We start from the raw sequence: 15,314 nt of genomic DNA on the forward strand, positions 1-15,314 counted from the left end.
AGATAGTCGTTAGTAAACAAAACAGAACACGTGTTTGCAACCATAAGTCATGTGGTACAATGTAAACATAAAACCGATAAACATCAGAAAATAATAAACATTGTGAAAGAAAAAGTTTACAGTCATCGCAAAATAAAATGTTACATAAGTGTCACCAAATTCTGTCATATCACAATAGCTCCCGAAAGAGAGTGAAAAAATGTAACGGGACATAGATAACGCTCCACTGAATAATATAAGGTAGGGAACCTGGGGATGGAGAAGCCATGTATATGTCTCATTTTCACATTTGTCTAATATTTGGACACTTTCCAAAACAAATTATTTTTAGACAAATTTCTCTGAAAAATATATGGTTCAAATGACTCAGCACTATGGGACTTAACATCTGAGGTCATAAGTCTCCTAGAACTTAGAGCTACTTAAACCCAACTAACCTAAGGACATCACACACATCCATGCCCGAGGCAGGATTCGAACCTGCGACCGTAGCAGTCGCGTGGTACCGGACTGAAGTGCGTAGAATCGCTCGGCCACCGCTGCCGGCAAAACTATATGTTTCAGCATTTTGTTGGGCAGCCATTCTGTTGTATCACTTCTTTCCAACGCTGCGGCGAAGAGCTATCGGCCTTTTTTTAAACAGCCAGTGCATAGACCGTCCCATTCTTCTTCTATTCGACGCTTCGAAGTTTCTTTGTAAGACTTTGATTTTTTTTTTTCTAACGCGTCGCTGTACTTCTCCCCAAACATTCTCAAAAGTGTTGAGGTCTGGTGATTGAGGTGGTGGTTGGAAGACTTTTGGAGAATCGTACGACAAATAACACTGCACAATGTGAGCCTTATGTTTCGGGTCACTGTCCTGTTTAAACTTAAATGTGTATGATAACACCGTTTTTCTGCACTTTTGGGTAAATTGTTTTCTGATGGGATGCGATAGACATATTTTTCCATAATACTATCGATGAACACTAATTCGCCCGGTTCAACGCCGCGCGGGATTAGCCGAGTGGTCTTGGGGGCTGCAGTCATGGACTGTGCGGCTGGTCCCGGCGGAGGTTCGAGTCCTCCCTCGGGCATGGATGTGTGTGTTTGCCCTTAGGATAATTTAGGTTAAGTAGTGTGTAAGCTTTGGGACTGATAACCTTAGCAGCTAAGTCCCATAAGATTTCACACACATTTGAACTCCCGGTTCAAATGTGAATATGCAGCCCCAGACGAGAACACAGACACGTCCAAGCTTTACAATGGGCTTAATATTTGTGACTTTCAATTCTTCATTATTCTTCGCCCACATCATCTGTCCATAAGACCCAAAAATGTTAAATTTACTTTCCTTCTAACTCAGAGTATATTATTTGGCGTGAACGATCAAAACAGGTACTACACCGCCAAATGTCCGAACATTAAAGGAATGTGAAAATCGTACTATTTAACAACTGTTATAAGTTATGTCAAAATGCTCATACTATCATTTCCTTGCATAACACCTGGCTGCTCGTAGTGGCTTCGATGCGTATCCTCTAAGTCAGGATACTGCTGGAACCGTATGGTGTAGATCCTTGAGATCGCTCTGCGGCAGAACCGCTTCCAGTGGTTCAGCGAACTGAACTCGATGTCAGCGGCCAGGCGTCGCTCTAAATACACTCATGTCCGAGTGATGTCTCCTGGATGTCTGGAAACAACGTGGTTGGCAGAGGCAAAGTAGTGTCCCCGATTGTGGTGCTGTTGCCCAGGATGCGCATACCGCTGCCTCGAGGCTGGCGTCCCTCGTGGCGAAGCTAGCACCGCATGCTTCCATGGTGGCCGCTGGAGCTCTGCTTCAAAACAGACTGGCATGTTTTGGATAAAATCTAGCTTCTTGTGATGGATGCGCTGTGCCTCCAGTACTGTTGACGTCGAGATGTGCCAAAGGAGTGTCCCCTGCGGAGACGGAGGACAGGCAACATGTCGATCATATCTGTGGTGCGGGCAGCAGCAGTTGCAGGCGAAGGTCGTGGATACGGCATGTGGGTTATTTAGCAAATACTTTCGTAAGTTGTTGCAAATTAGAATTATGAATTTTATACTTACGTCTACTCTATATTCCAGAAGCCGCCTCGAGTGTGTGGCGGAGTGTACATGGTGTACTACCATCATACTCCCCGGCATTTTCCTCTTCCAGTCATGAAAGTTTCGTGGAAAGTATATTTGTTAGTTACATTTCCATAGATTATTTTTTATCAAAATGCAGTGAAACGAGTCAGTTTACATGTTCTGTATACATGATTACTGTTAACATTAATTAAAACATTATTATTTTAGTCCTACTCATACCTTTTTCATGTATACAGGTTTTAAGTAGAAATTCGTCAGTGGAATATGAGCATCTGCCCAAGAGAAATGACTTAAAGTTAGATTCAGAACGTTCTTCAGTATCTGTCAAACATTTTAAGTTATTGGAAAACTGATCAAATATTTTTGTTGTTGCATAGTTAACTACTTTTTGCCCCACTGACACCTTTAATAAAGATTAATTTTCCCTCCAGTATTCTAGGTATGGATATCACTGTTCTTCTAAAATTGTAATGGATTATTTATGACAAATTTCATTATTGAATATATGTACTGGGACTGCGCAGTTAACATGCCTAGCTTCCTGAAGAGGTATATACATGGCGTCCGTAGGTGACCACCACATATTACTCTTAATGCTCGCTTTTGTGCCATCAATAATGAGTTATCCAAGAAAAAAATTCCATATGACATTATTAGGTCGAAATTTACAAAATATGCCAGAAATCTGATTCATTTGGTTCCAAGACTAGCAAATATACGAAAAGCAAAAGTAGATGTACTCAACTGTTTTACACCTGAAAAAGGAACTTTCTACCCTACTTACTGACTCCTGCCCGTGCGCTACTCAAATGTTAGTATGACACTATTTGATGTACAGAACTGAATAAAGAATCCTGAATGAAATTTTCACTCTGCAGCGAAATGTGCACTGATATGAAACTTCCTGGCAGATTAAAACTGTGTGTCGAACCGAGACTCGAACTCGGGTCTATGCCTTTCGCAGGAGAGCGTCTGTAAAGTTTGGAAGGTAGGAGACGAGGTACAGGCGGAAGTAAAGCTGTGAGGACGGATCGTGAGTCGTGCTTGAGTAGCTTAGTTGGTAGAGCACTTGCGCGCGATAGGCAAAGGTCCCGATTTCGAGTCTCGGTCCAGCTAACAGTTTTAATCTGCCAGAATGTTTTCCAAAATTTAAGGAGAGCATATTTTCTGAGACTCACTTTATAGCTCCTCGAAAAATATCAGTTACCATCTCTTCTATTGCTTTCTCTCTAATCGGATTCATTGTAACACTAGAATCGCCTGCAAAAAGTACCAATTCTGCTTGTTGAGTGTTAAGTGGAAGGTCATGCACACATATAAAGAGTAGGAGTGGATCCAAAATTGAACCCTGCGGGACTCCCTTTGTTATTTCTCCCGTCACTAAAATTTTATACCCTTCCGACATTGTCTGAATTCGTCAGCACATTCTTTTGTACTGTGTTTGTTGAGTACGATTCAAACCAGCGTTATTGCTAAGCCTCCGCATGAGCTCAAATTTAATATCACCTTCGTCATCATTCCACGAAATATATGTAGGAAAAGTCTGCCTGCTTACCTGGGTGATAAAGTGCCTGCCTTCCGTGCCAGCGGACCCGGGTTAGAGAGTTTTCTCCGCTCGTGGACTGAGTGTTGTGTTGTCCACATCATCATTTCAGCCTCATCACCGGCGTGCAAGTCGCCAAATGTGGCGTCGAATGAAGTATGACTTGCATTTGGCGGCCGAACTTCCCCGAATGGGGCCTCAGGGCCAACGATGCCATACGCTCATTTCCATTTGTGTGTAGGAAAAGTTGATAGAATACCTAATCAAAACGATCTCTATTGAATGTGAAATATTACGAGAGACATGCCCGCTCGAATAAAAGGAAGTGGAGCGTATTGTGTTGTTAGTAGAGAAGCACTAACAGCACAATGAATCGATCAGGAGCGCGTAGTGGTTTCGAATGTAGACTGTTTATAGAATGTCACCTGAGTAACAGATTCATCAGGGACATTTCAGCCCTTCTAAAGATGCCACGATCGAATGTCGGTGATGTGATTGGAAGTGAAAACATGAAGGAAGGATCGCAGCTAAACCAGGGCCAGGCATACATACCCCATGTACTGACGGACAAGGACCATCGAACACTACGGAGAGTGGGTATAAAAAAATCGCATGAAATCAACTAAATAAATCACTCGTGACTTCCAAGGCAGCTAGCACAGTGTCTGTGCATAAGGAGTTAGAAGGAATGAGTTACAACGGTCGAGAAGTTCCTCATAAACCACACGTCTCTGTAGAGAATGCTAAGCGACGCTTGAGGTGCTGTGAAGAACGACGGCACTGGACAATGGACGACTCCAAACGCGTGATTTGGAGTGACGAATAACGCTATACCCTGCGGCAATATGATGGATGGGTTTGGGTTCGGCGAATACCTGGGGAACGTTACCTGCCACCTTGTGTAGCGCCAACGCTGAAGTACGGAGCAGGTCGTGTTACGGAATGGGTGCGAGTTTTGTCGTTAGAGTGTGGTCCCCGTTATTGATCTTTGGAAGACGTCAAATGTAGATGGATACGAACACGTTTTACAGTATTTTATTCTGCGGACAGTAGTGGAAATGTTCGGAGACGATGACTGATTTCTCAGCTTGACTGTGAACCTGACAAAAGAAGCATTTGTGAGGCAACCGTCTGTAGACAATAAATTTCTGAAATGACTGGCCTGCAAAGAGTTTCGTACTGAACAGAACATAACACGTTGCGGATGAGTTAACACATTCACTTCGCTCCAGATCAGAGCGTCTAACAATACTACCTATTCTGGTTTCAGCTCTTCAAGAAAGTGGCTTGTCAGTCCTTCACAGACAGTCAGAGATCTCATTGAAAGTACCCTAGCAAAAGCCCCATAAAGGTGAATGTTGTAAACACCCCATTTCTTGTGTGGATCGTCTAGTTTTTTTATTAGTTCTGCCTGGTAAGGTTCATAGACTCAAGGGCGACCATTTCGCGTGCTATCTCCCTGATAGTTGGGTTACTCTTACTAAGTATTCTTACAGTGCGTATGGAAATGGCTTCTTTTATATCTTGGATGATACATTCCACGAGTCCATTAATCTCTGTTTCTGAATTTTAGAAAATAGGTTCATAATTTATTTTATATATCTCAAATCATGCTGTCTCCGCACTGTGTCCCACACCTTTGCTGTCAAAGCAATACATACGGTAGATAGTTATACATATGGTAGTTCTACATATGGTAAATAGTTCTAAACGGATTACTTCGGCGTAAGAAATTGATGGTCGGATTGTAATTTTTCATTGACAAACAATTTTACGTTTTACAATAGTAACTTAAGCTCATGCCGGCAGTTCAAAGTGACTAACACCCGTCGCAGTACATTATGTTAAATGCATTAACATTTTCAGTTCTCTGTCAAATATCCGTATAGAGTGAAACATTTAGCGTACCCAACGGACCAATTTCAACTGGTGCTTGATAATAACCGATTTATGAACTCTATAAAAAGGAATAAATAGAAATGAAAAGGACCAAGAACGAACTGTTCGAATTAGAATGAGAGGAATCTAGTCTTCCGCTCCGACTGTTTAATTTGTACATCGAAGAAGCGAGATGGAGATGAAAGTTTTATGAGTGGAAAATGATACTATTCGTTGTTGATATTGCCATCCTCGGTGAAAACGAGGAAAAATTGCACGAACTACTGAATGAAGTGAATAGTCAAATTAGAACAGGATGTGGATTGAGAGTAAAATGAAGGAAGACGACAGTAATGAAAAGTAGCAGATAAGACATGAGCGATAAACTTAGCATCGAAGTTGTGGACCATGAAGTAGACGAAGTGAAGGCTTTCTGCAGCACTGGAAGCAAAATACTACGTGACGCACGAAGCTAGCAGTATCTAAAAAGTAGACCACCACAGACAAAGACGGCATTCCTGGCCAAATATTATTTACTAGTATGAAGTATCTGCTTTGTTTTGAAGATTACATTTCGGAGATGGTACTTTTGGAGCGCAGCATTGTGTGAAAGCGGATCATGGACACTAGGACAACTTGAAAACAAGAAAACCATAAAATGAAATTTAGCGATTGTGATGGGCAGAGGTCTTCTTCCGCTTCAGTTCAACGAATGACCATCTGCTGTTAGGTGCCTCTGCGAGTTGGAACATCAACTTCTCGCGCACAACTGGCTGTACAATCTCTAGGTACCGAGGCGGCACGTCTCCAATGAACACCAGGTAACAGACACCATTCAAACGGAGCTATAACAGATAAACATTGTACAGAAACGTTCTTCACCAAGAGCTGCATATTCAAAATCTCCTACCTGTTGAAATATTCATTTCGGTCTCCAGAAAGAACGTAGCAGGCGAGCGATTGACATCAGCGATGTAAATCAATAATTAGTGCACATCTTCGGAGATTTTTCTTTAAAACAGGAATGTACTGCTTCTTCATCGTTGCTCCAGTGATGATAAACGATAAACTGCTGACAGAAGAGGGATTAGCTGTTTCGTATCCCCTATACAAGCTCACCAGACAAAAAATTAGTCGTCCAAGTGCGCACATGCAGATGAATCGTTAAGCCTTTACAGACGGCACAACGATCGAGTCACCTGGTCAACGGCTCGCGCACTGCCCCCACATTACCGTAAGGTAGACAGTTATCTGTCAAGCGGACATTGTTGCGTACACGGGAAAATGTAAGGACGTATCAGAGTGGCGAAAAGGGGCAATAGTATTTGGCTGCGCCCATGCCCATAAGGCGTGTTAAGTTCCTGGATTTGTTCGTGTTTCACGGCGGACTATTTACCCTGACTACAAGCAGTGGTGAAACACTCTTAGACGTGAAACGCGACGTCAGAATTGAGGCCGGCAAATGATTCTGCCTGAGTGGAACCGGAGACGCATTTCGAGGCTTCTAAATCAAAATCGCTTCTAATTCCGACAGGAATGAAGGTCCATCCCAGTCTTTTAGCAATAGAACATTGCGAAGGAAATCGCATGTAATAAACATTTGGTGTCTGTCGCCTCGCAAGAGGCCATTGCTCACACTGGCACATAAAGTCGACAAGAGCAAAATTCATTTGGCTGGAAGTATGTGACTGGTTTCTTGAACACTCCCCCTCTTACATCTCGATTGGCCTGCAAAATCACCTGCCTTGAACTTCACAGAAAATCTGCGGGACATGTTGGAACAGCGGGTAATACGCCGACATCAGCATCCTCGTAAGCTGATGAAATTGCGCCATCAAATCTTCATAGACTAGCTTAACCTGGATGCGACGTACCTGCACCTTTTTGAGACTCATTTCCTAACCGAGTCGAGGTGGTTACCGAGTCCAGGGATGGAATTACACGGTCTTAAATGGTGCTTGTAATGATTTCTCTAGTGGTTACTGATCTGTGAGCTTAGAATGCTGCAGATTTCCATCAGGACCAGTCGCCTTTAGTCGGGTGAGTGATTATTGTTGTTACCCTATTCAGCGATCCTGTGTCTATTATTTCGGCATTGATGCTACAATTGGAAAACGGAACAGTAGTATTTAGGCTTTCTCTATGACTTCCTCCGTTTCGATGCAAGCATGACCCCTGTACTATTGTACGAGTATAACCTTTCTTCGCTTTTCTGACATTGCCTAAGACCAATACTGTGGTAATTTTTCTTCAACCTGGTACAGAGTATTTTCCTTTCAAATTCACTAAACACATCCCGTATTGCTTTTGTCACTCTAAATTTGGCTTTGTTTAACTTTTATTTATCAGCAAGGTGTAGGTTTCATTCAAATCCGTACCAGCAATTTGCTAGCCTAGCTACTGAATATAAGAGGTGTTTGGAATCACAGTCTTCATCGGGTAATTTAATAAAGGCTGCTTCTAAAAGGCCTTTAAAACTTCAAAAATTCAGTCAGATTTAGTGATAAGACTTACAGGCCTAATCTTGCTGTAATTTCATAAAAAAGTAGATCAAGTGTTTACTTACGTGGTACGCTGCTACGGAATCACACGAGCGCAAGTGCTAGCAATAGCTGTAGAAAAGATGGCGCCCTTCACTTCCCGCGCCAAGAATGGTCGCTGTGTGTTTTGGTTTGAAGAATAAAAGTCTGCAAAAAATGTGGAACGTAATTTTCGTGCCAATTAGGGTAAAGATCCTACCAGTAAGCATACCTTTACTTAGTGGTATACTGTAAATGCTTTGTTGAAATTGTGTGCTTGGTGAGTTGTAAAAAAATCCTTAGGTCGCCCATTCGTGTCTGACGACATCGTAGAGAGAGTGAGCCAAAGCATCGATAACGGTCATGAAAAATCAACCTGGCGTGATTCTCGCTAGCTGGGCGTCCCACATCCGACAGTTTGTCGTTTGTTAAGAAGACATTTGCCTCTAAACCGTACAAATTAATAATGGTGCAACACCTTAAGGACACTAATAGGACTTTTTTAGGGAGATTACACGTCGATTGGATGTTGCAGATTTCAGTGGAAACACGAATTTTCACTTAAGTGCTAAAGTTACTGAGACCAACTGTAGGATTTGGGGCAGTGAAAATCGTAGTGATTCACTGACCAAGAGCAAAGGCGTACAGCCCTTTCTTTTTTTTAAAAAAAATGGAGTAATGTACTTAGATATGGTGGAAAAATCTTTAATCTCGTTGATTGGCAAGACTGACCGCGGAAACGTACACTTTATGCACTATCTCACCGACGTCAGGGACTTCCTTGGCAACTGCTTTCCAGATAAATGGATTGGTCGGGTGCATCTTCGATTACATTTCTCCCAGCATCACAGAACCTGAAATGTGATGATTTTTTATTGTGTGGATTCATCAGGGGTACTGTGTTTGTACTACCCATATTGGCTTCTCTTGCAGAGCTCAGAGCTGTAATTGAACAAGTTACTTATGACATACATAGTTTGACAATAAATGGATGGGACGCACATCACAAAACTAATGGAAGTCACATTCAACTCCTTTAGTTATAAAGTAAAAAAACTTTATGTACTTCGCTGAAAACTGATATCAACACCAGGTCCGTAAATCATGTGAATAAGTCTACATGGATTTTGAAAATTTTAGAAACGCTTGTTTTAGCCTATATGACACTTAGAGATGCTGACGACGCTTAGAGATGTTTGGAATTTGAACAAAGTGAAAACTACAAAAAATTACGTTGTTTATTGTCCTGCCTTCAATTGCAAACACATGCTCGTCATCAGGTGCACAATATACACCAAAGGATAAATTTTTCCCCTCAGATACTTCTGCACACGTTAGATATTTTAAAAAAATTTGGGTAACGAAAGCAAAAATTTATTATCCGCTTCAAATACATTGCGATGTTATCATTGATATATTTACAGTATGCTTTGCCATTAAATAACTGAAACACCGTTAACTGTTTCGTCGGCGGACGAACTTCAGGCGACGGGCAGCGATCACGCAGTGTTTCTTGGAGGCACCTGGTTCAGAATGTTACCACGAGAGGCGCGGTAATCCGCAGTGTACCCGCACAATGCTGTTCCTGATAGCAAGAAGTTTTACCATAAAATCTTCCAACTGCGGGTCATAGAATCCCAACAGTTCTTCTGGTAAACTCACATTTACTGCGGCCCGGGCGTTCTCAGGATTATATCCAACGTCGTAAAAGTTCACAGGCCAGATGGTGGATTTACACAGTTCTCCAGACCGTCTACACCACGTCCCAGGTTTTGCGTGCTGCCGCAGGAGCGCAGTTATAATATCAATAGGAGACAAGTGCCGTAGCTGTCCACCGAAAGAAGCACATCTGCATGCTACATGACTTCCAGAATTTCGTTTGTTTAGTCCTGTCAATGTTGACCTCCGTAGTTCTTGATATAATGAGGAACCGTCACAGCTATAATGATACACATATATTATGTCACGATCGGCTTCACCCAAACAACATCAGGTTACACCGCCAATGGTCCTCGTAAGAAATCCCCAGGGCTATGCCAATATCATCACTTAAGAAGTCTACTTATCTTACGTAACATTAAAGGCAATTTGCCTTTAACGTTATATAAGAGAGCTAGACTTTTGGAAGTATTTGTTATGAATGCTATTGGCAATCTAACTCGATGTTCTTTGAAGGAAACTGCTCATTACATAACCAATGTGTATCAATGCAGCTGTGGTGGTTTCTTATTTATGTTAATCATTTATTCAGTCTTATCTGCTTTAGTTCATTTTTAATAGCAAAAGAAGTGGCTTCTCCTAAGGAGGTAGTCTCTGCTTAATAGAATATACCTTGTAACAATGAAATGGAGATTAATGTAATAAAAACCATAAACATTTTAAAGATACTGTTTATTCCGCAAACGTGGCAGACAGCTGAGTCAGTTTCTACATGAAGATAGCAAAGGTTTTTAAAATGCACTTTATTGCACACACGTGGCACAAAGCTGAGTCAGTTTCTGCGTATTATTGGTGACGCTCAGTGTAAGATGGTCACCGTAAAAGAGGGCTGAATACCTGAAGAAACTAATTTCTGCATGATTTTGAGCGACAACACAAGCAACAAATCTCGTACCTCTTCATCAGTTAGAGCCTCTTGTTGCCCGTTGCTTCAGTAAGTGGTTCAGATACGGAAATAGCTGCAAGCCACGGCAATTAGTACAGTTATGTGAAAAACATCCACACTATAGGGCTACAATTCTTGCAACTTTCGCAGCGGTCATATGGGACCGTTATCCAATAAACTCGCGATGTAGCTTGCTGCGCATACCCTATCATTTTGACTACAGGCTGAAGATGGAGCTCTGCAAATGAAGATACTTTGGTGATAGTGCTCCCGTATGAGTTTGCACCCCTTCTTTGGTCTTGGTGACAAAGAATGGTACCAATCCTGAATCGCAATCTTCGTTTCTGGTTGGTGGTAGTGGGCTTCGGATTCACCTCCCCTAAATGTTTACGTTCGACACACCAGAAGGATGTAGGTTGCAGTAGGTACTGGGAGATGAAAAAGCTTGCACAGGATAGAGTAGCATGGAGAGCTGCATCAAACCAGTCTCAGGACTGAAGACAACAACAACAACCAGACCTGCAGTCATATACATTAAAAAAAGAATTTTTTGGTTCGATAGTTAAAACTGTGCTACTACCTCTCGTAAGTAATCTACATTCACATCAACATTCCACTGTTTAAATCATGGGAGTTAGCTGCTGCGGAAGGCAATTGAAAAATCTGGTATAAATAATGAATTATGCTGCAGTTATTGCCAACTCATCCTCTGTACCATCCTCATGATTCGAAAAAAAAATCTTAAAACATCACAGAACCATCTCTCGCACTAACTGTACGGTAAGTTAAAAGAATCGATGGGCTTCCAGTGCTCGACACTGCTGTGGCGGGACGTTGGGGCTTTTCATACATTCCTTTCAGAAAGAGGCTGATGGCCTTTGCTGTACTCGTATCCCCGACAGTTTTAGAGACGCCATGACAAGGAAGAAAATGACTTTTATTGCTGCTCGTTTCACTAACAGGAATTTAAGCTGTCCTCTCGAACTTATTTTCTTCTGTCCCATAATCCATGTCTTTTTCTGTAATACGCTATGACAAAGACATGTTTTCATCTTTTGTATAAGCTGTCAAAGTATCCTTTGAAGGTTTTTGCGTCATTGTCTAACATTTAATTATAACGATGGCGTGTCTGTGATAAATCTTCAGTTGCGCCATTGCCTTGAAACAGCATACTAGCAGACACTGGAACCTCTGGAACAGCAACCGGCATAACACGCAACTCAATATGGCGTCTCCAAAGTTATCGAAGATTCGAGTAGAGCAAAGATCATCAGCTGAAAGGTACTCCTCTGCGTGAGACGAATGAATCAGAATCACACATTACACGCAGTTCTATTTGCTACAGTAGTCAATAGATGACAGTCCTGATGAAATTTCACCACTATTGATGGGATAGGGTTCAGAAGATGGATATAGATTAGATGCTGATGTTGATTTTCGATTATTTTTAAATGTCATCTCCTTCCCAGACCCTGGCGCATTCCTTGGAAATTGGGGCTGTCTTACACCCTACAAATTTTATCCCCCACAGGACTGAGCCTCGCTTATACCCTATAAATTTTATGCCCCATAGACAGTGAGTGAAAAGGTCTACTAAGTCTGCTGCAACTGGTTCAAGTTTCAAAGTTATGCCTTACATGTCGTCCGAACTCCAGTCAATCCAATGACGTCGATATCTATGAATGCAACAGTAATACAGTACTATAGTATTGTAAGCATTGTCACATGTCACACGTTAACATCACCACACCCTGTCCTATCACTACATGGAAATTTTGTGCTATAAGTGTATTCTTGTTGGTAGTAAGTCACACAAAATATACTGAAGAGGTAGGGAGCTACTGGGGATTGGTAAGGTGCTCGGTTAACACAACTTTACATACTTAAACAGTAGTTCATTATTAAATACAGTCCAACAATGTACAATTAGTGAAATACACAATTAAATACTACCACAGCTAAGCCTTGCAACTAATTAAATTTTACATACAAATTTCAATAAGGATCAAGATGATTCGCCCCAAAAAGACCAGCTTACGCAACGTTGAACAATCATATATAAACGAAATTTCACTACTCTAAAACATTAATATCATTTAACACAGATATAGGACAATGGCATCAACGGCTGGCGGCCATGCAAACAAGTTTTACAAAAGGCAATGGTGCTTTAGGATTTCCGCGAAGTTTGGCTAAGACTACAAGATGCCCATTAGTAACTATTTTAAGGGAGTTTAAGCTGAAGCCTCCACATACGTACAAACACAGTTACTTGGGTGCGGTTTAGAAGGAACAAATCAGCAGTAATAAATCATAAGGGAAACTTATCTATCTATACTAACAAAAAATCTGTAAGACAGCCTTGCGTGTTTGTCTGTTTGAACAAGCTTCTCCAAAACTACTAGGAGAATTTTCTTGGAGTTTTTCGCACGTAACTTGAACATAGTTTGGGGCACCGTGTAATCGGATTATGGTATAAAAAAGATATCTTAGTTGAAAGTTTTATCCATACTAATATTATAACTGCGAAAGCAACATTGTTACGTTTTCGCGACTAACCCACTGAACTGATTTCGATGAAATTTGGTGCGGAGATAGCATGAACGCCGAGGAAAAACATAGGCTGCTTTAGAAAATGTTCCGGCCTAACGTCATGCGCCGGCACGACGGTCAAGAACTTTAGAGCAGAGAGGACTGTGAGACGGCGTCAGCCAATAGTACGCTGACCGAACCGTCTCTAGAACCGTAACGAGACTGCAGAGGCATCTAGACGAAGGGAACATAAACGCCGCTCCGCCTGCAGCATTCCAGTTGACGATGAGCCGTTCTACGAATGCTACAGCAGTGACTTAGGAACTCCATGGCTTCGCATGTATTAGCAATTGTATATACTGAAGAGACTTCTTATTTGTCGGTCGCCATTTGCTTACGACATCTCATTTCTCAAAGATAAGTACTGTCATTTAGCTTTCTGCAATAAAAATTCATTAATACGATTTGCCTGAATTGTTGTCTAGCGATACGAGAAAATAGGTTTTCTAGGTTCCCTATATTAGACGAGTGAGCAGGACACAAGAGAAAGTATGTGGCACAAGATATTGGTTTGAAGAGTATTACACAAATTAGGGAAAATAGATATCTTTTCCACAGATGTACAAGGAATTTACATCAACAAAAGTAATATGGTGAAAGCCACACGTCCAACCATAGCACGCAGCGAAACCACTTGTCTGAGTTCTCTCTTGAATTCGATAAACAAGGTATTAAGCAATGGCTGATCTGTCCTGTAACACACACGTATTAAATATATTCTAGCAAAATAGAAAACATCAAGTCTGGTAGTCACTGAATAGGTTAAACGACAAACAAGTAGCGTACAGAAAGATTTTAATAATGAGTGTGGGCTTGCATACACAATCAAACAATTCCCCGAACAGGTCGTTTCCTCCAACAGTCGAGGAGGTGGCAGTTAAAACAGCAGCCGACACGATGGCGCCAGTGTCATTTCACAGGCTAGACCGCCACCTCCCAGCTGTTTGGTCAAACGGAGAGGTCACACATTCTAGGTACAACCGGAAGTCCAACTCTCTACATTGCTGTCATGTCAACAATTATTTAACAAACAAAGAGGGATAAAAAAATAATTATAAATAAATATTTTAACGTAAAGACAATCCCAAATAATTAAAGAAATGGTCACTTCTGTTTGCCGCACACACCACAATAACCACAACCCGCCGCTACCCCTGCACTCTCTAGTGGGCTGGTGTGATCCAGTTTCCCAGAAAGTGGGCAGAGACACACATAGCGCAGATGTCATTGATAACTGAGCGACAAGGACGTCGCGTGCCCAAAGCACATATACACCAGTAACAAACACAAAACGAAGCCCACTAGGAAAGGAAGGAAGTATGTAAGAAGCCGTCTAATCATGTAAATGTAAAAATACGAAACCGACAATGGTTTTAGTTAAACAGACATTTTAAACCATACCCGTGGTTGGCTGCTGCTTAAATTACAAAACCTTGTAATTGTAAAACATAGAGAATACGTGATAAGTCCTGGTAACTCTAGGTTAAAACAATCTGTTGTAGACTATACATCTAGAGAATCTGTTATTCCCGTTAGTAAGTTGACAGGCATGGCAAAATCTGGGCTTGGTGGTGGCTATCTCAGTGGTGCTGGTGGCGTTGCTGGACCACGCCCGATCCAGTGGCGTCGAGATTGTGCATCATGGAACACACGCACCTAAGTAACAATGACTGCTGGGCCTACATCCTGGTGTAACAACACATGATCCACGATTCCCTTTCTCTGAGCTATGGTATTAACCACGTTTGCACTTTGGTATTATGAAGGTATCCTTGTAGCGTTGGCAGAAGAGCCAACACCGTGTTACTAGTGGAGGCCGAAATGCACGCGTTTTAGCTCAAGCACGCTGGCGTGAGGAGGGAAGAACTATACTGACGTGAGGTCTGGAACATGACAAGGAATTACAATTCAGAAAGTGGACGTAATTAGTTTGATACTTAACTTTAACCCATTAATGATGAACGTCGCTCTTGACGGTACATGATTTACAATATTGTCCGTTCAGAATACATTCTTGAAGAATATGGCGCCTTGCTAGTTCGTAGCAAATGACGTAGCTGAAGGCTATGCTAAACTGTCGTCT

General features: G+C 41.7%; 1 protein-coding gene across 1 annotated transcript in view; it reads left to right on the forward strand.

Annotated features, from left to right (window-relative positions):
- LOC124805699 overlaps window positions 1–15,314 on the forward strand; it is a 149,090-nt gene that overhangs the window by 85,849 nt on the left and 47,927 nt on the right. The gene's annotated exons all lie outside the window — the stretch shown is intronic.

Source organism: Schistocerca piceifrons, chromosome 7 (genome assembly GCF_021461385.2).
Source record: "Schistocerca piceifrons isolate TAMUIC-IGC-003096 chromosome 7, iqSchPice1.1, whole genome shotgun sequence".
Classification (NCBI taxonomy): domain Eukaryota; kingdom Metazoa; phylum Arthropoda; class Insecta; order Orthoptera; family Acrididae; genus Schistocerca; species Schistocerca piceifrons.